At 36.9% G+C, this 26161-nt stretch overlaps 1 long non-coding RNA gene across 1 annotated transcript; it reads left to right on the plus strand.

Moving 5' to 3' along the window:
- The first annotated feature begins 352 nt into the window (after nucleotides 1–352).
- Nucleotides 353–24811, plus strand: LOC147584276 (uncharacterized). The gene is made up of 3 exons (XR_015255291.1): nucleotides 353–481; nucleotides 22664–22748; nucleotides 23176–24811. It is a non-coding gene; the product is annotated as an uncharacterized LOC147584276 (long non-coding RNA).
- Nucleotides 24812–26161: the final 1350 nt, after the last annotated feature.

The following is a 26161-nucleotide window of genomic DNA, read 5'->3' on the forward strand; positions in this document are numbered from 1 at the left end:
TTCATAGGGAGTGTATGATCATCGGGGCAGAGGGAAAAATAAACACGTAAAGACAACCTCAAGTCAATAAAATACATGATTAGTTACATATGATTAGTATGTAAGTTATAAGCCTGAGTGATGTTGATTCTAACTAATTATCTTTGAAATTCAGACAGGCCAACTCTAGTCCATAATTGTCTCCAGGGGCACAGAGTTGGAGGAGAATCTCAAGGGGAAAGGACTGGACATTTGTAGGAGTGTGGGGAGGAGAGGAGAGAGGTCATTCCAGGCAGAGGGGAATGTTGGGTGATGGGGCTGGGCTCCTTCTAGGTTAGCTGCACACAGCTACAAAGACATCAGTATTCTTGTGTCTCCTGCGGCAGCAATCTCGATGTTGTATATGGTGATTAATTTATCTTTGGGTTTTCAAAGTAATTTGATGTCATCATTTTTGGAGGCACAGTCTTTGTTAAAAGGCACACCAATAACTTCGAAAAAGGTATTAAATTAACTGTGTGTTATTTACTGCAAGTGTATTTCTACGGTATAAATCTGCCTGATTTATGCAGCAGGATGAGAAAACAGTTTATTGCCATTATATATTGTTTAGGGATGAAGGTTACAATCTGTCGCACTATCTCTTGGAGTCTGGATTCTGGCTAATTAATTCTTTTTATGATGATAAATTTCATTTTATGCTTCACGTGTATTATATTTTTATCTCATAAAATATAAGTGTAATAAATGTAATAGTAAATGAATATAATTAATATAATATGAACAAATAATTATTTTATGATTCACTTTTATTGTATGATTTCTATTTTAGTGTTTCTGATAATGTGCTAGCTTTCCTGATATTTATTTATTTTTATCTTAATATTTTAAAGTTTATTTACTTTGAGAGAGAGAGAGAATGTATGCACATGAGTGGGAGAGGGGCAGAGAGAGAAAGAGAGAGAGAGAGAGAGAGGGAAAGAGAGAGAATCCCAAGCAGGCTCTACATTGCCAGTGAAAAATCCTGATGTGGGGCTCAAACTCACAAACTGCGAGATCATGACCTGAGCCATAATCAGACACTTAACCTACTGAGCCACCCAGGTACACCCTAATATTTATTTTTAATAAAAAAGAGATTGCTGAATTGATAGTAATTAAGGTATAGTATGGTGTTTCGCTACAGATCGGAAGAGCTGAGATACCATTCACAAGCTCACCACTCACAGCTCTAAGATTTGGCAGGTTATTTAACTTCTTTTAATGAAGCCTCAGTTTTCCTACTTGTACGATAGAAATAGCGACAGTACTTACTACACAGTCTGCTCTAAACATTAAATGAGATAAGACATGTTTAGTACACTGCCTGACCCAGAAGATATTTTCACTAAGTGCCACTTATTTCTATTGTTATTGTGAAGATGTTGATTATGATGACTTTAGTTTTAGCTGCTATAGAATCTAGTGATTTTATAAATAATTTAACTTCTTTGAGTGACATTTTTCTCCCGTTGTACAGTTTTGCTGGAAGGTCTTTTAGTTTCCTTAGCTGGAGAGTACTGTGAATCCATTCTGCATTTCCACAAGCCCTTTAACAAAATCCTTAGGTGAAAAGAGAAATTAACTACAATAACATAACAGATATGTTCTGACATTTGGCCTTTTTTTTCTGGGCTAAGGAATATGATTAGATCACTGCACTTCGGGGTCAGAGTAATAAAAATGTGAACTCTAAGTATCTGTGGAGAATGGGTTGTTGTTGGCAATTGAATATGCTCCATTCTTTGCAGGCTCTCCTCATTTATTAAGAATGTGGACATTCGGGGGCGCCTGGGTGGCGCAGTCGGTTAAGCGTCCGACTTCAGCCAGGTCACGATCTCACGGTCCGTGAGTTCGAGCCCCGCGTCGGGCTCTGGGCTGATGGCTCAGAGCCTGGAGCCTGTTTCCGATTCTGTGTCTCCCTCTCTCTCTGCCCCTCCCCCATTCATGCTCTGTCTCTCTCTGTCCCAAAAATAAATAAACGTTTAAAAAAAAAAAATTTAAAGAATGTGGACATTCGGAATAAGTCATATTATTACCTTGAAATGTCTGAGTCAGCATTGTTGTTTATCATACGTCATATTTTTTATTGTAGAAAAAACTGCCCTCCAGTGTTAAGTTCATTTGGAGCTATATTAGGGAGTGGCTTTTTAAACAAAATATTTGATTAAATAAAATCAATCGTCACGTGGGGAGCAAAACTACCATCAGCAGAGTCAGTAAGCTGAAGGAAATGTGTGGACTTTGGAGCCACATTCTATGGATTCAGTTCAGGATACCCTTCACTGTCACTTCGGGCAAGTTGTTTAACCTCTCTACATGGTCCTTGCTGTCTTTGAAAGAAATTACATATGTACAAATATAAGGAAAAATATACATAGGCTTTATTGAGATATAATTCACATACCATACAGTTTGCCCATCTGAAGTGTACAAGTCACTCGTTTTTAAATATATTCAGAGTTTTGCAATGTTTACCGCAACCAGTTTTAGAACCTTTTCATTTCCCCCCAAAAGAAATCTCATACCCATTAGCAGTCACTGTCTATTTTTCCAACCTCATCAGTCATGGGCAACTACTACCCTACTGTTTTAATAGATTTGCTGATTCTGGGGGCACCTGGGTGGCTCATTTGGTTAAGCATCTGACTCTTGATTGCAGGTCATGATCTCACAGTTCATGAGTTTGAGCCCAGGGTCAGGATCTGCTCTGAGCTTGCTTGGGATTCTCTCTCTCTGTTTCACTCTCTGCCCCTCCCCCCTCAACATAAATAAATAAACTTAAATAATATACTTGCTGATTCTGGGCATTTCATGTAAGTAAAATCATGCCATGTGCATCTGCTGTGTAGTTTCTTTTACATAGCGTAATATGTACAAATGCCGTAGCATTTGTCAGCAGTTAGGTCCTTTCTATTGTCAAGCAGCATTTCACTGGTGGATATACTATATTTTCTTTACTCATGCATCAGTTGATAGTCATTAGGTTATTTCTACCTCTTACCTATTTATAAACATCTCTATGAGTTTTTGTTGAAACGTGTTCTCAGGTCTCTTGACTCTATACCTAAGAGTGGAATTGCTGGGTCATATGATAGCTCTATGTTTAAACGTTGAAAGCAATGCCAAACGGTCTTCCAAAGACACTGCACCATTTTACATTCCTGCCATTGGTGTACGTGGGTTTCAATTTCTCCACATCCTCACCGACACTTGCTATTACCTGTCTTTTTGATTATAGCCATCATAGCAGTATGAAGTGGCATCTCATTATGGTTTTAATTTGCGTTTCCCTGATAGCTAATAATCTTGAGAATCTTTTGTGTGCTGGTTGGCCATTCGTCTGTCCTTCAATAAATATCTTTCCAGATCCTCGGTCCATTTTTAAATTGGGTTATTTCTTTATATCATAAGTGTGAGATAATTATGTGAGTACATTAAGTACTTAGCATAGTGTCTGTTATACAGTCGATGTGCAATAATATTAAGTATTAGTATTATAACTTCATTTAAAATTCTGCTATTTCATTGAAAATTCTACCCAACTTAAAGGCTTTATTTTGAGAAAAAGAGATGACTAAGGGAACTCAACTGCAAAGAGGAAATGAACTTGATTTTTATTGTTCCTTATTCCATGTTTAATTGTTTTCTCCCCAGGGATTATTGTAATGGGCTTAATTAAAATAAATTAATAAGAGTTTTGGTACTCTTCGTTCTTTAAAATAAATCCAACTTAGTAGTTGAAAGCCATCCTAAAAATAAACTGTTGCTATATAGAATAGGGAAAAGCAATTCAATGAATAGATTTGTTTATCATGATAAAAAGATTTTTAATAATGGAAAGGAAACGCTCACTTTATGTGTATATGTTAAAAAATATAAACTATTCTGAGAGCAAAATGTTTCACTTTAATAATTGTAACAAGTCTTTTTCTTACTATTTCAAGTTATGAGATGTTTCATTTCTATTTTACAAACTCAGAACAAGATTCTTTTTGAGAACGCTGACACATCATGGAAGGCATAGATTAAAGTCATGTTTACAGATGCGAGTTCTATCATTTTTAAAATAAAATAGGATATTTTCATTTTTAGCAAAATCATTTCCTGTATAACCATTAAGATCACAGAAAAGAAGATGGAATGAGCTTTTGGAGTCATAGAAGGTAAACAGGAATAGCCATTAGCTGCTAATGGAAAAAAGTTCAGCAGGGGCATTAAATCTGTATTACAGAGCCACCAATTTGTATTTTATCATATTGATAATGAATGCCAACATTACCATTGAAATGAAACTAGGCATTCTCCCTTTAATCCCAATAGAGAGTTTAAATCAATAATGCCCACATTATCCATCTACGTGCATATCTGTGTATGCACATGTACTTTTAAACTACAAAATCATATAATGCGTTTCACTTTCATTTCAAATCTTTAACACAGTGATGTACTTCTCTATTCTTCCAATCAATTTATTCTGTTAGTGTTTTTCAGCATTTTAAATCCCTGAGCTAAGTCAATAATGTTGATTACTTACCATAAGCACTGTAAACGCTATTCTAATACAGGTTATTTGCAATTTGACATCCTCATCTATATGCATTATTCTGCTAGGAAAATTAAATGAAACCCTTGATTTAGAATCTGAAACACTTAGAAGTAATGATCCTGTTTACTGATTGACTGAAGTTGTGGTTTTTAAGCACTACTTAATAGAGGAAACAAAAAGCAATATTCAAATAAAATGGAAGCATCTGAGTTACTTTAGAAAGCATTCATAGTCAAAAAATAATAGACTTTTATTTTATTTTTCCCTGCTTATTCTCAGTGCTGCTTAGCCAACATTGTTATTTAGCTCAATATTACCCATTTTTTTGAGATGCATAATCTTTCCAAACTTATATTTAGTGAATCCTATCTAAAAGCAATTCCAAGATTAGAACATTATTTGCATAAATCAAGTTTTCTGTTACATATTTATTTAAAATACATCATTAAACTATACTTCTAAAATGTCTTTAATATGTATCTTTTAAAAAAGTTTAGCTTTATTTGCAATGTAACTTATCTTTTATGATTTTATCTATATGACAGTACAGGGGCATTTCTTATATATAGATCACCTTCTTTCTGAGTTTAGTGAGATACTATAATGTGTATGGATATTTGTAGAAATTTTCAAAATATGAGATTGCTGAAATCCTCCCATGAAAATTCAAACAACATTTAAGTGCTTTTGTTTTCTTTATTTTCTATCTATATAGTTGGTCTCAATCCTCTGTTTCAAATGGGAATATCCTCTAAAATCAACCAACCTCCTGATTGATTGCAGCGGGTATAGTTGGACATTTAGTATTTGATTTGGCCTTGCAGTTCTATTGAAAACTAGAAATGAATAAACTTATTTCAGAGAAGACCAAATAAAAGTAAAACTACCAAAGTATAGTGTTTTGAGTTGAACAAAAAGTAAATAGCAAACTAACTGAAGAAATAGTAAAACGATTGAGAAACTCTATTTGGTTCTAAATAATTTCTTTTATAAAGGATTAACTTAAATTGAGTTGAATTTTAAATTGAGTTAAATTTCAGTTTGCTGATCTTTCCAAATAGTAAGATATCTTTTGTCTCAGACTAATGTCTTCCAGTTGGAGTACATTAGACAAAATAGAGGTATTATGCATGATTTTGATATATGCTGCCATAAAAATTAAGTAGACTATTGAACACTTAAAATAATTAAAATACTAATCAGTATATTAAAATACCAAATATATAAATGCTCATTTCTAGATATATAATATCTGGCTTGTGTAGTTTTATTTTTATTGTCAATTTCATTAATTTTAATTTTTTTAAAAAGTAATTTACGTCTGTTGTGGAGACATGAAAACAATTCACATACAAGTATTTACATTTTGGCAATAAAAAAATATGGGTAGATAATCCTCAGAAGGATGCATTAGAGCGAAATAAACAGTTTTAACTTATAACAAGAGAACAGTAAACATTCCTTCTCTCTCTCTCATTAGACTGCTGTAAGATTAAAGGGAGAACTTTAGTACGGAAAAGTGGAATGAACATTTTCTAAGTCAGAGAGCAATATGCGAAAGTTGTCCTTGAACTTTACCTGTAACGTCTAATGTTGAAAAGATGTGAAGGATGATTTTGCTTTGTGTTTTAATGTACTGCTTGTTCAGTTGGACATCCAAATGATAAAGTGTATTAGAGCGAGAAAACTAGAATTTAAAGCACATACTACACAAACATATGTATGTGTGTATATATATTTAATTTTGAAAATGTTCGGTCAAAAAAATAAAGATTTAGAATAAATAAGTCAAAACTTCCTCAAACAATTCAAAAGTTAAACAGAGAGATGAGGACATGCTTTACACACAACCACTCTTGCATGTGTAAAGTATATTTTCAATTTCTAACATGGTGGGTCAAGAAAATGAAGGTTTAGTATAAATAAGTCAAACCTTCTTAAAACAAACAATTCAGAAGTTAAACAGATTAAATTAGGACTTGCTTAGCTGATGATGACAAGTGTTTCTTTTCAACACTATTAATGGAAAAAAAAAATAAGATAGGAGATACCTAAACATGTACTTTAGGCTTTGAAGTGGAAATGCCTGCAGGGGTTCTGTATTATGTTAAGTACTTAGAGTTGGTCAACACCTAGACATGATAAGGAGATTAAGTCCTGATTAAACTCCTATCAGTAGAATTCAGATACGTGATCTGGCAGGACAAGACCTCTAATCAAGTACTCTTGTTTGTCTGTCATTGGCTCAATATCAGATACAATCAGTCACCCTCTCTTCTGTTCCAAACATAGCTCCTTCAACTTTGGTTTATAAATTAAATTCGAAAGTACTTGTTTCAGTTAGGTGTATGGATTCCACTTATCTGTGCTTAGGTGAGATTATGCCATGGAATTATAAGGACAAATACTAGGCAAGAAGATGCCTATAAAGATTAAGTTATTTTACCCCTTTCCCAACAATTAGTAACACTCCACTGTTTAGCAGAGATCAATTGTAATTGAGGAACTGAGAAAGGGCAATAAACAAATTACTGGTGCTTTCACCAGAAGTCTGAAGCCTGTTGGTTTACAGAGCCTCTGTTATTTAATCCAGAAGCCCTGTAGGTTGTAAATTATCCATTACAGTTGTCACTAGGCCCTTAAACAGAAGTTATGTACTGGTTTAAAGACACAGGAAAAGAGAGTCTTCTGGTCTTTGTCTCAGACAAAACAGACTATATAGAGTTGGATCAATTTAAAATATAACACTAATCCTTTCAAGTGATGTAAAAATGTTTAGAGGTTCAATAGGATAAGAAAATATAATTGGACCTGTTCTAACTAAAAAGCTGATCTAGAAGCTTCTTATATATATTCTATTGGAAGATAATGCACCAGAATTCTGCTTATGATTAATATTGGACTTTCTACTGTTAATTTTTTTTTTCAGTGAATGTATATCATCGCACAAAAAAAGTAATTTTATCTGTAGAATGGATGAAAGTATATTAACAGGTTTTTTTAAACTGTAACTTCATTGAGGCAAATATACTTTGTTTAATTTTCATAAGAAAGATTTTATAGAATACCTCCTATAAAGTAGCAAACTTAAGTTTCCTTATTCTTAATGGAAAATTCCTTTGACTGAACAAAAGTCCCTTATATACGCCAATCAGTCCACCTATTTGTGGATTTCCCCTTTTACTGGCCAGAGGCTTCACTTTAAGGACATTCATCCTTAATAATAATTTAGAAAGGATAAAAGAACTTAATAGACATGATCCTTAAAAATGTGTCAATAGTCGGGGCGCCTGGGTGGCGCAGTCGGTTAAGCGTCCGACTTCAGCCAGGTCACGATCTCGCGGTCCGGGAGTTCGAGCCCCGTGTCAGGCTCTGGGCTGGTGGCTCGGAGCCCGGAGCCTGTTTCCCATTTTGTGTCTCCCTCTCTCTCTGCCCCTCCCCCGTTCATGCTCTGCCTCTCTCTGTCCCAAAAATAAATAAAAAACGTTGAAAAAAAAATTAATTAAAAAAATGTGTCAATAGTCCTCATAGTAAAATGATAATATATCCACAAATAACCAAAATGGATATGCTACATAATAGCTATAGCATTGCCTAGCGTTTTCCTTCTGTGTTCCATAAAGTAAGACTTGGGATGCCACTTTACTTTCATAAGCCATTAAAGAAAAGCCATCTCTCATCTCCAGCAAATTTTGCTCTACCCTTTGCTTTTATTTCCCCAGCAGATCTTAATAGGAAAAAAAAAAAAAAAATCATGGAAATGAGAAACAACTTGGTGACAGAGCAACCCTCTGGAATAGGGGGCAGGATCCTAGTCTCCAGTTTTTGCTGCAGGTTTTTCTTTCTCTTCTTATTTTTTTTTTTTTAGAAACTGTTTGTTTTGTTTTGTTTTACTGCATATTCTTTTCTCATCTAATATGCAGACTTGCTGTTTATGGAGGTGTAAGTTTTGTTTGTCGAATGAGTATCAACACAATCGGGAGCCACAACATAGTTTAAAAAGTCATCCTGGGAATAGACAATACAAAGTATTGCTACAGTTTGCAATATAGAATTTTTTTTTTTTTATTACAGCAGGATAGAGTAAGTAGTACAAAGTAATTTTTTTTAAAAAGAGAAATTTCTGTACTTTTGAATGTTGGCTGTCTGGGGGAAAAGTACTAATTGGATGCCAGCAGGGCAAAGATGGCTGTTGTAACTACCAGAGATCTTAATGGTTGTGAGTGGCAGAACATTAAATTTAGGTAGGATGGTCTACGTTGATTATGAAGATGGTCGCATGGATTATGTGAACAGAGTGAGGCACTCTGTCGTTCTACTAATTATATTTGAATCTCCTTACTGGACCAATGGAGGTGGCCATTTAATTAAATTAATCATGTAAGTGCCATCCTTTCACTTTGGTTGTATTATTTGCCCCAGATTATTTTCAGATAAGTTCCATGAACTAGTTAAAGCGTCCCAGGAAGAAGTAAGTTGCACATTTTACTGGAACTATTGATGAAAAGCCTGTGATAACTCTCCTTTCTCTTCTTTCTTCCTCCTCCACTTCCTCCTTCTCCTCTTCCTTCCTACAAAGGTAATAATAACAATGATTATAATAATAAACAATAGTAGCATTCTCTCTTTTAAAATAACTAAGATTCTATTTCCATTTGAAAAGGAGTCAGGCTATCTTAAATTGTGTCTCTTTTGGAAAAATATTTTCCATACCAAATAGTAATTGTGTTCAATAAATATTTTACTCAGTAAAGTTCAAATAGGTTAAGAAGAAAATTTTAAACCAAATGCTTGTTTTGTTGAGATGTATTTTAAGTGGAAATAAAAATTTTGATCATTGTGGCAAAAGACTACCTTGCTGTGTGAGCAGGACAAAGGATTCGTTCCTTTTAAGCACTAGCCCCATGGTCCCTGCAAGGTGTTCTTACATGCCAGCGATGCCTAATTGCTAGAAATTGAGAGGATGTTTAGCATAAATTTGCCTGATTGGAAAGTACACAAATATTTAATACATAAAAAGCTTCCAAAGCATTCTCTGCTGATCTGTCCTGACAATGCTGTTTGTCAATGGCTAAAGACTGGCCAAACTGTGTTTTCTTAAGGAGACAGTTTGACAATGGATTTTTTGCAGTTTTAATTCTGAGAGACCTTCTGAATGGTGTAGTGCATATGATGAATCAATAAGATGTCTAGAACACGTTGATCTTATGAATATCTGGAAGAATAATATCTGGTATTGGTACTTTATGATCTGCCTTCATACAGGAAAATATGAAGTATGGTGGCTTTATAGTTACATATAAAACGGAGAGTTAGGTTAAAATAGTAACTTTACAACTCATTTTTTTATTGAGACATCTAGACTGACTAATGAATTCAAGAAAATTCACTTAGTTGTGATTCATTAAACTATCAGCATTTGTTGGTTCCCTAATTTAATTTTTAGTACCTTTTTAAAAGTTTTCATGCATAATTGTCACGATGTTTTAAACTGAAAAATAACATTAAAAATCAACAAAAGATAAAGAGGCAGTAATTGGATTCAGTTACTATGATTCTTTCCCTCACAGGAAGAGAACTACTAGTAAAACAATCTGAGAATTGGCAAACTTAGTGTTTATCTATAAAGATGCTTTTAATCTGTTTGTTACATATGCCAGGTATATGCATTCTTTGGTAAATCCATGAATTTTAAGAATAGCATTAGGATTCCAAATTCTAGGCGAGTTTTATATTGTGTAACAAGACACCAAAAGGACTTTAAACTGTTTTTTCTAGATCACATGAGGCAGAGCCAATTATTTGCCTCAAGCTGGAGGAAATCTGGAGTGTTGCTTCCCAGAATCCTTTGAGACTAGAAGAAGTTACTTTCCCTTGACATATATTTCCAGCTCAGAGAAGACCAAGGTCAGCCCCTAGAGCTGCCTGACATCAGATTGAATTCAGAGCCTGATACCACAATACCACAACCTTGTAGGCTCATCTGGGTAGCAGAACCCAGTCATTTCAGCCTCCATGGTCTTCTCACACACTATTGACCCTGAATTAAGAATTTAAGGATTCTTTGACATTGCTCACAGAGTCTGAAAGATGTCTTCTGGGCACTTTTTCAGTCATGGGGTCCCAGAGCAAATGACACAGTGGACTCCACTCCTGAGCAGCTGAAAGAAATGTGTGCATATTGCTGCCTGATGCTAATGGGAAATCCATGTTGTCAGTTCAGGAGGAAAAGATCAGAGGTGTCCCAACAGATGGAGGATCCAGAATTAACCATTGAAGAGTCAGAGTTATTTTTAATCCTCTAGGACCTCAAATTCTCTCTCAAATAGATGACACTGAGCCCCTCAGAAGTGACATTCTCGGATCCCCAGTCTACCCTTTGGAATGACTTTATATATAGTGATGGGCCCAGAGAGCATAACCATGATTTCTGAACTATCTTTTGACAAAGTCTCCAATGATACTTCTGCATCTAAATGCAAATGAAGAACCATTGGGATCCAGGATAGATATCTCGAGGCTTTCTTAGATATTCTGGAGAAACTGAGGGTTTTTACTCAGGACTTGTTTATTAACTTGTCAAACTGCAGTCAAAATGTTGAGCTGTGTGTTTTGGCTAAGATCCCTTGGAAGTCCATGCTCTGGGAGGATGACAGCCTAGCTGCAAAGAAGACCAGAGGAAGACCATAGGTCAATTAAAATGTCTTAAAAAACGACTTGATACCAAGCACTATGCTAGGTTATTCTCACAACTCTATCATGTCTTCATTATCAGAAGGGGAAAGAATCCAAAGCAGTTTATTACTATAATGGTGATAATGACAAACAATAATACATTTGATATTAATGGAAATAAAACTAAGTAGCTCACAACCAAACTCTTAAAACCCTTCCTAGAGTGCTGTTGGATCAGGGATTTTATAAAGTACAGGTCATCAGTGTCTGTACAGGTCATATTCCTGCTGGTAGTTATTTTAGGTCATAAGTTGAGCTTGGGACTGTGTATGCAAATCCTTCCTCCTGATCTCATTAAAGTCCCTGTGGGGACTTTACCCTCTTTGTAGAAATGAGGGGTAGCTTGTTGAGCCTGGAGAAAAGCCAGTGGTATGTCAGGAGTTTGTGAAAATCCTAAGGGCAAAAATGTGAAGTCTCATGTGGAGAACCTGGAGAGATTGGTTTAGTCCTACTTTTAAAATGGAGCTGGTATCAGACAAAGTAGCAAGGTTGGAAAAGCCTCCTCTGACCGATTATTGGATGGCAAACTCCATGTTATTTTAGAGCGGGAATGGTGACTAACCAAACTTGGCTGATATTACTCTCTCCTTAGCAGTAAAACTTGATGCTCAAAAGCTGCTGTATGTATCCTGGATAAGGCAATGCATAGGAAGTTAGATAGGGTCTGGCACTGGGCAGAAGAGAGTGTGGGTCTCTCAGACACCCTCGATTAAGAGGTTTTGATTTTAGGTGGGATGGCTGTTCTGAGCTAGGAAACAAAGTCACCAGAGAGAGAGACTTCCTCCCTCTGCTCTGTCACAAGGTCTGTTGTGATGTAGTACAAAACATATTCTATTGCCATCTCAGGAGCCACAAGAGATGTTAGTTAGATTGTGGACTGTGAAACTGACCTACCTTAGCATTGCTGAAATGGAAAGGACTTCAAATTCCTTTCCTGAAGATGTCAAGCTCAGTCTCTGCACACAAAAGGGAGTGTGTGACAGCATTAATTCTTACTTTCTTGATTTTGAATCTAATAAGGGGTTTAATCTCAACATAAAAGATAATATCATCAGGAGCACCAGGAATTATTAAAAGCCAATTTCATATTCTTTGCAGTTTTCCTCTGCTGTATGATAGTAGACCATCAGAACATGTTTACTGAAGAAAGCATCAAAATCAAGGCTGAGTTAGCATGGAACATGCAAACACTGTGATCTAGGGAGTCTGCCATTTCTTCTGCTGTGGCTGAGTACATAATCACTCTCAACCACTGTGGTAACATATTAGATTTAGATCTCATTTACATAATACATAAGCATACAGAAAATATCCTGGAGGGCAAATAAACACATCAAGAAAGAATGAGAAGAAACACTGAAAATTATTCTTTCATTCGTTTTACTTGTCTTTTCTTGGATCTAATTTGGAGTGCTAGCTAAGTCACCAAATAATTTTTCTCACAAGCACTTTCCTTTATTTTTTAAAAATTTTCTTTCTTTTTTTTTTTTTTTTTTTTTTTAGTGGGGGCAGAGGGGCAGAGAGAGAGAGAGAGAGAGCAGGAGAAAAAGAATCCTAAACAGACTCCACACCAGACACAGAGCCCAATGCCCAGGGCTCCATCTCACCACCGACCTTGAAATCATGACCTGAGCCAAAATCAAGAGTCGTATGTTCAAGTGACTGAGCCACCCAGGTACCCGGCACAAGCACTTTAAAATAGAACACATCCAGTACACTCAAATCTAATTCCGTTACTTTCATTCATTGCCCATTTGTAAACTAGTCTATGGATTCTATCTTTGTTAGTACAATTCCTAGTGTTTGGGGAAATTCCTTGGGAGATGCTGCAAATTGAGCATGTTATTTCAGGGCACTCCCAACTACTAGGTTCTAGAAAATATAATCTGCTCAGCTCCTGACTATCGTTCTTAATTAAGAAGCACAGTGGCAATGTTTAGTCAATCATGACTACTTTTTAAAATGTTACCCTACATTTTTCATGCACGTTTGAAGAGTTTTCAGTCCATATCATGGTATCATGTTTTTGTGACCATGACCAACAAAGAGTCATAAAAATTTCTGAACTTAAGCCAACAAATAAAAACATCTAGTACTTACCAGATGTCCCCAGACTTTGTGTGTGTGTGTGTGTGTGTGTGTGTGTGTGTGTGTGTGTGTGTGTGCGCGCGCGCGCGCGCGCCAACGGGAGAAGGATAGAAGTTAGAGGAAAGAATATTTTAAGAGCAAATCCTTAGGCAAGTAGTGACAAAATCCTTGTCCTTGAAGCTTATATAAATAACTTTCTAGTGTTTTTTTAACCTTTTATCTCCCCTCCTCAGTCCCCTCAGCAATGAGGCATGTCACTCCACTCGTTCACATCCATCTTTTTTTATTGATGTCCACTTTGGTGTCTGTACAGGTCATCAATTTTGCTGCCTCTTAGGCAGCCAGTGGGAATGTACAAGTTAAGTCACTGGACTTTGTGTGTCGAGCTTGAGGAGGAGGGAAAGGGAGGAAGTGTCAGCTTTCTTTAGCACTAACAGTCCCAATCAGATACTGGCACCGGGTCTCATAAATCTTGTGGCTGACCCAGGTGAACCCTGAGGCTCAGCGCTCACTGAAAACTGATCAGGCCTCTGCTTAGCTTAACAGGCCGTTCTCAGTGACAAGTGAAGGGTTCAACAAATGCACAAAACAGATATATATTAGTTGAAAAACTAATGGCTTTTAAAAGAATGTTTGACAATTGTTTAGGGCTGTCTGTAGATCCATTATACTGATAAACGACCGACGTGGTATACACTGAAGTGGGGCTGGTTAGGGGGACACCAACTTAAAGTTTGTTTTTTCTTCCTCTCTTCTTTTTTCCTTTCTCCTTTGGTCATCTAGGTGTGGACTCCATAAGCAGCCCGTCCCCCGAACCTGGCGAAATACCCGTGCTGCATAAATTTAACCTTGCAGTCCAGGGGGAATTACAAAGATTCTGGGACTGCCCTCAGTGACCTGCAATTGACCGCTTGAACTTCTACGTTAGGGTCAGTTGGGGCCCAGAATAAGAGGTCAAAAGCTGGTCAGCTTTCTCTAGCCCCAACATGCTGAATAGGAAGACTTTATAGCTGTGATTTATGCAATTTGCCGAGACAGGTTAAGGAGACCTTAAAACACACCCAGGGCTCACTTGCACGGGGACACCCTCCTCTTGGAAAATAAATTCTGAGTGTCCAGCGGGAAATCTCTTGGGGATACGCCTTGAAGTATTTTACCCTCTGTGTCTACAGATTCATTCCCACACTCGACCCCTGAACGTGACAGGGTTAGTGTTTCCAGATTTATTTAAACAATACAAATGCACCAAATGAAGCACTTTCAAACCTGATTAATTGCGAAGGCAGAATAACCATTGGTAATGAATTATTTGGGGGAGCAGTAAACTCCTACAAAAGTTAACTCTTAAATCAGTTGCTTCAGAGGTCCAAACACAATAATAGCTACAATATTTAAACCTTTCCAAATAAAAGATTTTGGAATCTGTGTTTGTCTTTGAGGCTTGGTTCTTGTGAACTGTATCAAGTCTTTTCTTTTTTTTTTTTTGGATAATATGGATGGAAATTATACTGTTTATATTAAAGAATAAATTTAGAGCTCTTACAGATAAGTTTCTGTTCCTAGTCTGTGCGTAGTGGAGTCAGAAACAGATCAACACTCATGATTTCCACTTTTACAGGAATTAGTAATATGTGACAATATTTGTTCAGCTTCCATATTTTTTTAGCAAACCAACAATCTGGGTTTTGTGCTGCAAGTCATGGTATAACCATGAATGTCAGTTTTACTCAGGCAGAAAGCAAAGAACTGAACTCAGGTCTTTTACAGATGAAGAGTTCCTTGGTGCTATAAACCTTTAAGCTGCCTTTCTGCTTTTTCACAGAGCATTTAGTGCTTTTGGGTGCATATGCCTCTATAACTCAAATTGGCTCTGATTTAATAGATGCAATTCATGAGGTATCAGCGTGTAATGTGGTCTGATTTTGTTTGGTAAATGAGAGAAAAGGGTAAAACTGTGAAAGATACTTTGAAAAGTGGCTAGTGTGTAATATTCAGTAGCTAATTTCTGTGAGGGTTTTAAAGACGCACTTTAAACAAGTCGTATGATTGGCTCAAATATGTGTTTATGTGTGGGATTATGTGTGGGGTGACTGAGTTATCGATTAGTTGGTCCGGTAACTAACAGTCAACCAAGTTATGTGTGTAGTAAGCTTATGTCAGGACAAGCTCAAAGGTTATACGTTAATAAATGCTGTGGAAAAAAAAGTTTCTGCACAATTATTTAGCTGATTGGCCTCAGGACCTCTTTGTTTTTATCAAGGTCACACTGATTTTTCTTTCCCTGTCTTTGACACTATCCAGGGATGACTTTTCTTGAAAAGAGGACCTAGCTGTAAAAGACACATCTTTAACAAGCCTAGAAAAGCTTCTTATGTATTTTTTGAAAAAGATGTAAGATTCTATTTTGTGAGGACAGAGAAAAAGAAGAGACTCACCATTGTGCACACCTTACTATAATGTTTTGCTCCTGGTGGTAGAAAACTGATCCTCAGCCAGGTTAAAGCACTTGTAGATATGAATGGGGCCTGTTAAGAGTTACTCAGGGAAACTTAAGGAAAGGATAAGAAGCTTTGAACAGGGCCTCTCCCCTCGGATCAGACTGTCATAGCCTTTGTCTTCTCAGCAGCTCAATTGACTTTTGCCAGTGGGTTCCCACACTTTAGCGTGGTTAAAATGTTGTTTTCCTGCTGCATTTAATCTGTTGTAAAAAGGGTATCTTCATTCTTGAACAATAAAAATTAAAGCTAATGTTCCCAGTTCACTGTAAATAGCTTTTTGGAAACTCAGTTAATTAAATCTTCCATTATGAAGTATTTTCTATTACTAGAAGAAATTAAAAGTAGACAGGGAGCACAGGGCAGCCATTAATGAGGTTACTGAAGATCCAAAGGGATGCTGCATTATGAGATTGGCTCCAGAGAAAGTCTGTAGTTAAGCAAATCCCTAGAGGAATGAAGGTTCACTGTACCAATGATCACTATTGATCAATTGGTATTTTCACAAGCTCTTGTAGCAATCAATGGGCAGTTTTGTCTTTTGCCCTTGGTACATACTGTTGATTGACTCATGGATGATCTTGTTAAAAATGAACAGCCTTGTACTGAAAACGTGTCAGTAAGTAATGAATCAGGAATTTGCTGTACTCTGTAGTATGACCCCCTTCGGGAAGTTCAGTCCCTCTCAGTCTGCAGGGACTAAACCTCTTCAACTTTTTGTGTTATTTTTTTAAACGATGCCAACTCAGTCTGTGGGATTTCCTCATCACTTGTGTTCAAAACCTTTTCTATATTGACGAATATTTGGAAGAGTTGAGTCTTTTCCAATTGCTTTTCCTGCCAACTCTGCTGGGGTTTTCTCTCTTTGGATTAAAATTAAAATATAAAAATATGGTCTTGTTTTCTTATCATCACCAATAATTTCTGTGATCTTAAGAACATTAACTTTAGATATTATGGCCAAATTCCAATTCAAACAACATGCAATTTGTTTTTTCCTGAATGCAAGCAATATCAATTTACTGAGAGAAAATGGCTGTCTTCTTAGTCTGCTGTGAGGCATTACCAGCAATAAATAACTGGCCATTGTGTTCCAGACCTGAGACACAGCAAGTTGCTCACTCCTATGCTTGACAGTTGGCTTTCTTCAACAGCTGTGGATCACCAACAGGGGCTGTGAGGATTGCTTCTCTTCATACCTTAAGAATAATGTCACCCTTTGTATATTTCTCAGCCCTGCAGCTCTAGGATCTTCTATTTAACTTCTCACGAAGAGACTGTCTAACCAAGGAAGAGGTGCTTAAATGGATAGGAGGCTAATTTTCCTGGAAAACCAATTAAATAATTACAATGGAAATATTTTTATTAATATATCAATTCAATATTTTGAAGGCCCGCAATGACAAAGATTATCCTTGCTCTTTCTGCATGTAACCTGGACAATGGGTTGATACACTGTTTATCTATTCTTGTTGAGTAATAAGAACCAATACAGTAAGGCTTCACTGTGCTTACTGAGTGCTTCTTCCAATTTTAACTCTTGACCCTCATAGCAACACTATTAGATAGGTACCACGATTATCTTCATTGACCATATAAGGCATCTGAGGCACAGAAATGGTGAGGATTAAGGACAGTTAGTAATTGGTGACAGGATTTCAACTCGGAAATCTGCCTTTGAAACCTGTGTTTATGAACATGCTAGACCACATCAAACAATTAATCCTTGTATAGACATAAGTCAAACTGGGCTGGCTCGAGGCAAAATCATCCAAACTACTTGGCATCTTTAGTGTCCTTTTCCAGTACTCTTCCCTTGTATTCAGGAGCAGTCTTTTTTCTGTGTACTTACTTTGATGCCACCGTTTACTCCTTATCTAGCAAGAAAGAATGTTGTATTTATCATTTATCCACTAACTAAATCCGTTATTCTGTGATACCTTCTTTAAGAAATTTATATTCATTCATTCATTCATTCATTCACTTCACAAATATTTACTGAGGCTTTATTGTGTTCCAGAAACATTTTTTTTCCTTCCTTCTACCCTCTTCTCTCCCCTTCCTTCCTTCCTTCCTTCCTTCCTTCCTTCCTTCCTTCCATCTTTCTTCCTTTCTTCTATCCATCTCTTCTATTTCCTTCCACTGTCCCTAACTCTCTTCCTTCTCTTCTAAAGAAGTCCAGACCTCAGCAAACAAGTGGAGGAGATGCAACGTCTTCTCCTCACTTTTGAGATTCTGCCAAAGTACAGACTGGCCTCAAGGTAAACCTTTAACCATTTTGGAGAGAGGGAGACCGATAGGGTCAAGAAGTCACTGGCTCTACAAGGACCAGATAGTGCTAATCCCCTGGAGAAGCTTAAAAAAAATACACACAGATCTCTCTGAAGCCTTTACTAAGTCCTCTTGATTTTAGAGGCTTAGATTCATAGACTTGGCAGGCGAGCATTTCATTTGAAGGCACTTGCCCTAACTTCTTACGGGTATAATGACGGGGCATTTTTGTTTATGTGATATAGTATTGTAGAGTTTTGCTTTTAGCTGTGCATTTTACATGCACAATTTCAAATGAAAAGTTAGTTGTAACTATCATATTTTACCAAAACTGTTATGGCAGCTATCCAGAACATGAATCATGTCATTTGAAATAATCCCAGCTTTGCAACAAGATTCGTGCTTTTAATGAGCCTGGTCTAAACCATGGGTTTAATGTAGAACCGGTTTGGTTAAACTTCATGCTTTTTTTCCTAATCCTGTTGTAAATGTTTTTTTTTTTTTTTCTAGTTCTAATGCTTAAGAGACTTTTGTCAAACTTTTTGGTGACAAGTAGATCAAAAAACCCACAGTTATTTGGCTCTATCCCTCTCCAGAGCTGGCAGAGAATAGGAATTGCAGAATGCACTTGTCAGAGCCAAATACGTACAAAGACATTGTAATAACATTTCAAAAGAACAATTCCGTGGGGTTCTTTGTTGAAAGCATTATTTTGTCTGCCTTCAGTGATTTACTGTTTTTTGGGTTTTTTTTTTTCTGGATTTTATTCCAGGGCTTAGCAAATATCAGAGTCAGAAATAAGAAGAAAGAATTACAATGCTTCATACCTTTCTTAGACCACAAAACACATACAGGACAAGACAAAAATAATCAAGAATTTAAATTGGAATGTGTTGAAATGCTACATTTTTGTGACCTTATTTTGTATTTAATTTAACTTATGCATTTATGCCCAGTCTTACACCAGTAGTGCATTAAGTTTCTTCAATAACGCAGAGAAAAAGCCGGATTATATCATAAATTTAAAGGGGGTTACAAAAAAAGAAGGAAAAGCAAAAGTGGACTTGAATAGAATTATAGAATTAAAGTGACCAATGAAAATAGATACGTGAAAAGATGTACAATATTCTTAGCTTCTAAGGAAATTAAAACCTTAGTGAAATAGTACCGCACATCTGTTAGAATGGCTTAAATAAAAATATTGACAATACCAAGTGCTAACAAGACTGAAGCAAATGGAACTGTCACATGTTGCGTGCGGGAATGCAAAATGATACATCCACTCTGGAAAACTGTTTGGTGGTTTCTTACAAAGGGAAACATATACCTACCGTATGAATTAGCAATATAATTCCTGATTTTTAGCTATAGGAACGAAACCTTCTATTGACATAGTGTCTATAGATGAGTGTTGATACCGGTTCTGAACATTACTGTTGCAAACTGGAAAAACAAAAAACAAACAACAACAACAACAAACCCAAAGCCTTCTAATGGGTGAGTGTACAAACTATGGTGTCCCCAAGCTGTGAAATAGTACTGAGCCGTGAAAAGGAACACACTACTGATACATACCGCGACCGAGATGAGTCTCATAAATGATATTATGCTGAGTGAAAGAAGCTAGTCTTCAAAGCCTACATACTATCTGAATCCACTTATATATGACAGTTTAGAGAAGAGAAATATAGCAAGAACAGCAGAGGTTGCCAGTGTTGTCGTAGAGGAAGGATGTGATTCTTTTGAGGATGATGAAACTGTTTTGGATCTGATTGTGATGGTCTTCACATGTGTTGAAATACATAGAATCATGCAATAAATAAAAGTAATAATAGGGAGGCCTGGGTGGCTCAGTCAGTTGAGCGTCCGACGCTTGGTTGTGGCTCAGATCATGATCTTATGGTTTGTGGGTTTGAGCCCCATGTCAGGCTCTAGGCTGATGGCATGGGGCCTGCTTGGGATTCTCTTTTTCTCTCTCTCTCTTCTTCTCTCTCTGCCCTTCCCCTGCTCACTGTCTCTCTCGAAATCAATAAATAAACTAAAAAAAAATAATAAAGCCTAAAGTATTTAGGTTCAAATCTGGCCCCAGGTTTTCTAATGGGAAAAAGGAAATTTGTTCACTTATACAATTTGCAAGATTCCTAATGGAGAAAAAACCACTAGGAGCTCTGAGAAATTTAGATTGCTCTTCATGTTGGTACCAGATGTGCCTTCGCAAAGGGACCGTGTGTTAATCTCAGGCTGAGGTCCTATATGAACAGTGATGAGTGTCACTGTAATGTTTCATACTGGGTCCCTCAGTATAGGCTGATAACATCATACCAGAAGACAGCTAAGTAATATTAATTTAAGGTATTGTCAATTCCATGTAATCTAAAACAAATAAAGAAACAACGAACGCACTTCTTATTTTGCTCAGTCTAGAGGTAGATTTTAACATATCCCTCAAAACTGGCCACTTATGTCATTTCTGTGAAGCCTCCTCCATCTGTGGTGGGGTAGGTGTGACATTTGTTTTGTTCCACATCATCCTGTGTCCAACTTTCAAGAGCAACTGCAGTGTAATTGTGGCTATTCATTTACTTGCCAATTGCCCTCACTACACTGAATTTTTTGAAAAATTGGAGATTTTTTAAATGTTTGTATTTTATCAGGCTGTCTGTTATATAGCTGATGTTCTGTAAATATTTGTTGACTGCATTTAATACGTGTGGCAGTGGTAATAGTGGGAACTGACGATTGGGAGGAAAGGTACTAGCCAAACAGCCTTCCCTCTGAGGACTAATTTGAGAAGACTCAATACACAACTGTGAGGAAGATATTGCAGATGAGGCTCTTGACTGGGATTTATGAACTGTGCCCAGAGAACAGCAGGATTTTTAAGGCTGTATGGACATAAGTATTCCATAATGTTTTAGAAGTAAAAACAAAAGAGTTAGGAGTCATTAAGATGTCCACACCTTCTAGTTTGAGTGTTAAATTAATTTGCCCATTCTCCTTTGTTTGGAAGCAATTCACACTGGATGATCTGCTATGAAATTTTTCTGTGACCTTGGGAAAGTCATTTAACATTGCTAGGCCTCAAAATGCTTATCAAAGAAATGAAAGTGATTTAGTATTCACACAAAACCAATGTTTTGTTCTTCACTGACATCTTAATAGTTTAACGAGAGCCATATTTTACAGGCTTAATACATAGAATCTGACTTCCTTCTCTGACTTAATTGATGGGCTGCTCAATAATTTCCCTACCCAACTTGTTTTTTCTCATCAGCTTGCTGCAATCTTTAAAATCCCCACCAGGATCTGCTTGGGTTCAGGATTACCTTTACAAGGCTCCTTTTAAAATGCAAACAAATTACCTAGAGGATAGACACATAAACTCATTAATACATATTCAATATGGATTAGTGATCTTTAAAACTTAAATCCAATCAGGTCACCACCTTACTTAAAATCTTTTAGTGGCGTCCCAAGGGGCTTAGGATAAAGACAAACTGCTTATTATGGTCTTTGAGCTCTAGTACATTCAAACCCACCTCTTCAGACTCACCCCACTCTACTTCTCCAGCTCTCACACTCCAACCGCTCTACCTTCTTTTAGTCTCCCACCATCATCTTGCTTCTGCCTGCCGCTTGCCATTCCCCTAAGCACTTTTCTCTAGGCTGCCTAGTTAATGCCTATTTATCTTTCACTTGCCACTTAATTGCTTTTTTCTCAGGGAAATCTTCCGTGACCTTCATAACTAAGTCACATTTTGCTATTCCGGACTCCTGTAGCATGGGGCACCTCGGCTTCATTTGTCTTCACAGCACTTCTCCTGTGATTATCAGATTACTATCTGTCTTTCTCATTAGATCATAAACCCCCTGAGGACAGGGATGATGTCTCTATTTGCTACTGTTTTAGCCTTGCGGCCTATCATGAGGCCTATTACATATTATACCCTCCATAAATTCATTCATTGTTGAATGAATGAATAAATAAATAATTAAATGAACGAGTAAATAAATACATCACCAATCTAGTCACCTCTGCATCTTAACAAAGCACAGAATTTGTGGAAGGGTACTTAAGACAGATTAAAAGCCAAAGCTTCCCCCCAGCCTACCAGCCTACCAGGATGCCCAGCTCCTCCCTTAAGCCTGTCCCCCCCCCCCCCCCACTTCTGTCCCTATTCCTCTCCTTGTTCGGTCTCTTTCAGTCACAGTGGCTTCCTTGTGGTTCTTCCAACATATCAAGCATACTTTGAACTTAGAGCCTTTGGGCATTGGCCTTTTCCTCCTTGAAGCTCTCCTTTATACTTCCACATGGATGACTTCTTTACGCAGAAGTTGCTTTCTCAGTGAGGCCCATCTTGGCGTCTCTATTTAAAGTACAGTCCTCTCTCTATACTCTCTCAGCTCTACAATCCTCATCCTCTTTACCAGGCTTATTATCTGCTAACATCCTATATAATTCATGCATTTATTATATTTATTATTTATTTTCTATTTATTTTCTTAGAATGTAAACTGCTCGGGGCCAGAGATCTCTCTTTGGTTCATGGACAGCTCCACGGCCTACCTGGAACACTGCCTGATGATACATGGTACGTGCTCAGTAAATATTTGTTGAATGAATGAAGGGAGGGAGGTGGGCAGAAACATTGTCTAGGTGTGGTATAGAATGAAAAATACCAGGAAGTTAGCAGTCACTAGATTCTCGATGGCAGGCAACGGGAAGGAGACAAGGTTTTAAAGACAAAACCATCCACTCCTCCACTATGCATTAGTCCTGACCCTGCTTTTAAGTTAATGAACATTAATGGAGAAAGATTCTAATTTACTCCAAAATAATTTATATACTAGATAGGCTCATGGGCATGGCCACACTTCTGACAAATGAAAGATTTTTGCCTTTGAGCTCTGCTATGTAAACATGGCAGATGGTTATATAAACATAGTACTTAAGAACTGTATTTGGCAAAGGAGTACGAAGTAGTCTTAACAAGGACGTTCTGCACTTTTTGTTACAAGAACTAGAGAACTGTATAAAGACATGAAGTCCCTTCCTCTCAAATCTGCAAAAAGTGAGTATCTGTGTTCATGAGTATCGTATTCATCCAAGTCCACCAGATTTCCAAACTGATGAAACTTTCTTGCTTTTACTCCAGTTGGACAACATTGACACATTTGATATTTTTTGACTTTATACTTAGGAGAAATGTATTTGAGCTTTATTCTTTAATATTGAGAAAATATTTGATATTTATTTATCACTTGAAAATCAGGATGGTCATGAAATACAAAAAAGGGAGAAGGAATAATGGAAGTGTTTTGAAAGTATTCTAAGTAGTACATCACTACTTTGAGGGGAAACTTGCTGGAATTTTCTATTCAGTAAAAAAATCGTAACGAAGTTGGTTTTAAAAACCAATTGTATCAGATGTAGAGGAGGTTAGATAAATTTTAAGGTCAAATTTGAAGTCACAGGGAAGATAATACAGACTTTATTCTCAAGTACAGCTGCCAGGAATGTATTTAAGCCTATTAATAAACAGATAAAGATCCTTTGTTTCTTCTGCTTTTACTCTTGCTCTTTGAATCTTTACATGATTTCTCTGCCCACATTTTCTCTAAATCATTTTTTCCCAAAGAATGGTTTTACATGGCAGTTCGCCTCCTACATCCTTCTACCCCAGTATTCAATCTTTTTATAAGCATACGAAGAGAAAGAGAACTAATAATACAGTCAACACTTGATCTTCTCAATGAAATTACTTAGGCAACTGAAGTACTCTCTATCCACGTTGAAACTGTAAAAATTATTTGCATTAACATTTCTTATGATTTGTGTTATACTGGCAGTCATATCCCACATTTTATAGAAATATTTCTAATTAAAGCCCAGTGGTCTGAATTTCAAGTATCTAGGCAATGACTCTTGTTATGTAATAATAGCTATTTAAAACATTAAATTAAAAAGAAAAAATGCAAACCAAAGAAAATAAAGCTGCAGGTCGGCGAGATCATGAGATACGTGGTTTGAATAGGGGAGTTGCAAACCTTGTTATTCAAAAAACTGGAAAACTGGGAAAGCTTCCTTCTCTCCATGAATTTTAAAGAGTGAGCAAGCTTAACCCACTGAACACAACTCTGAAATGTTTCTAATTCCCTTATTATCAATGAAGGTAGACCAGAGAATGTGAAGAGAATTTTACCTTAGGGAAATGTACTGCTGTGCATTTTCAGTAACTGTATAGTCCATTTCTGCCTCTATGCTTGAAAATCAACAGCATGTTAACAGGACGATTGCCTACACTGTGGCACTGTCTGTTTAGGATTAGGCCATTAAATATTGATGGAGATAATTGTTCCTGCACTTGAACATCAGAAAGATGGAACTAAGAGTAGTTTAACTGGCATTTGCCTTTATGCTCGGTAAACAGAGAGCTGGATTTCAAAGTATAGAGGGATAAGTATTACCATGTGCTCAGTTCCACAGCCAAGGCATCATTGATCAGAAACTGTGGTTTGTAAAAATGTTATAGTGAAGTTCAGTGAAACAATTCAGCTGAGCTTTGTTGGAATTTACTGAAATAGAATCTGATAGACCTGCGTCGTGAGAACATGCATGCAAGGATCTCTTGCCATTTGTCTAGTTATTTTTTTTAAATTTTGAAACAATAATCCCACGTGTTATATATATATATATATATATATATATATATATATATATATATATAGTATTAGCCTCTGTGATGCTTAGTGCATTTTATAATCTGGATTTCTTATACTTTCACCAGACATAGCAAGGTAGTTAGTTAGCTACCTTGTTGGACTCAAGGGGGTTGGACTGCCTGTGTTCAGATCTCAGCTTTGTGCCTACCTGTGATTTGCTGGACTACTTATTCCCTGAGCCTCAGCTTCCTTCTTTGTAAAATGGAGGTTTCATTTTATAGGTCATTGTAAGATTAAATGAGATGATATGTGTGACGCTGTTAGCACAGAGACTGACATACAGTAGACTCTCAAGTAATGTTAACCTTTGAGATCATAGACCATCTATTTCCAGGAAGTAACAATGTGCTTCAATAAAGACTGAGTTTCTTGCAAAAAATACACAATAGAAAACCTAGTTGTCTCTGAAAGGCTGCTAAGTTGTTGATTTATTTCAGAAACAACATTAAGGTGGATTTCGAAGTCCCCATCTTTGAGTGAACACAAAACCCTTAGCAGCTAGTTTTCACCTAAGAAAGTGGCCCTAAAAGTTATAATTAAATATTTCTCCCTCGCTTGCATTCTTTGAAACTAGACTCTGAAGTTTTTACATGTGTATGAGGCTGTTCATTATTTCATTCATTTTTTTTTTTTACATGTTTATTTCTGAAGGAGAGAGAGACAGACATGAGTGGAGGAGGGGCAGAGAGAGACACACACAGAATCTGAAGCAGGCTCCAGGCTCTGAGCTGTCAGCACAGAGCCTTATGCGGGGCTCAAACCCACAAACCACGAGATCATGACCTGAGCAGAAGTCGGATGCTCTACCGACTGAACCACCCAGGCGCCCCATTATTTCATTCTTGATCTCATTTTGATACTAGAAATATGTAGACTTTGGGTGGGAGGAACAGAAAGAAACTGAATGCATTTCATTGACATTAATTTGGTTCAGCTAAAAAACCTTAACATCTGTAACCATGTTTTCATTCAGCCTTTAACTTCTGGCATTCTTGAAGGACAGGACAATGCAAACGCGAAAGGAACAGATTTATTAAGGCTGATTAGAAGTGCATTCTGGTGTATACGAGCTGGCGAACTACAAATTCATTTCTTTTGGACTGTTTTTAGAAGTTCTTACCCCCTGGTCTCAGGAAGGAGTCACAACTGCTTGACATAAGGGGGCCCAAATGCTATGGACGAAGCTCATGGAAATGTTCAACATGCCTATCTTAACAGACCTTCATGGTGGAACAAGTCAGATTCTCACTCATTTTTTGTTGCACTTGTTGACTAAGCTAAG

The sequence above is a fragment of the Puma concolor genome, chromosome A1 (genome assembly GCF_028749965.1).
Source record: "Puma concolor isolate L17-30 chromosome A1, mPumCon1.1.hap2, whole genome shotgun sequence".
Classification (NCBI taxonomy): domain Eukaryota; kingdom Metazoa; phylum Chordata; class Mammalia; order Carnivora; family Felidae; genus Puma; species Puma concolor.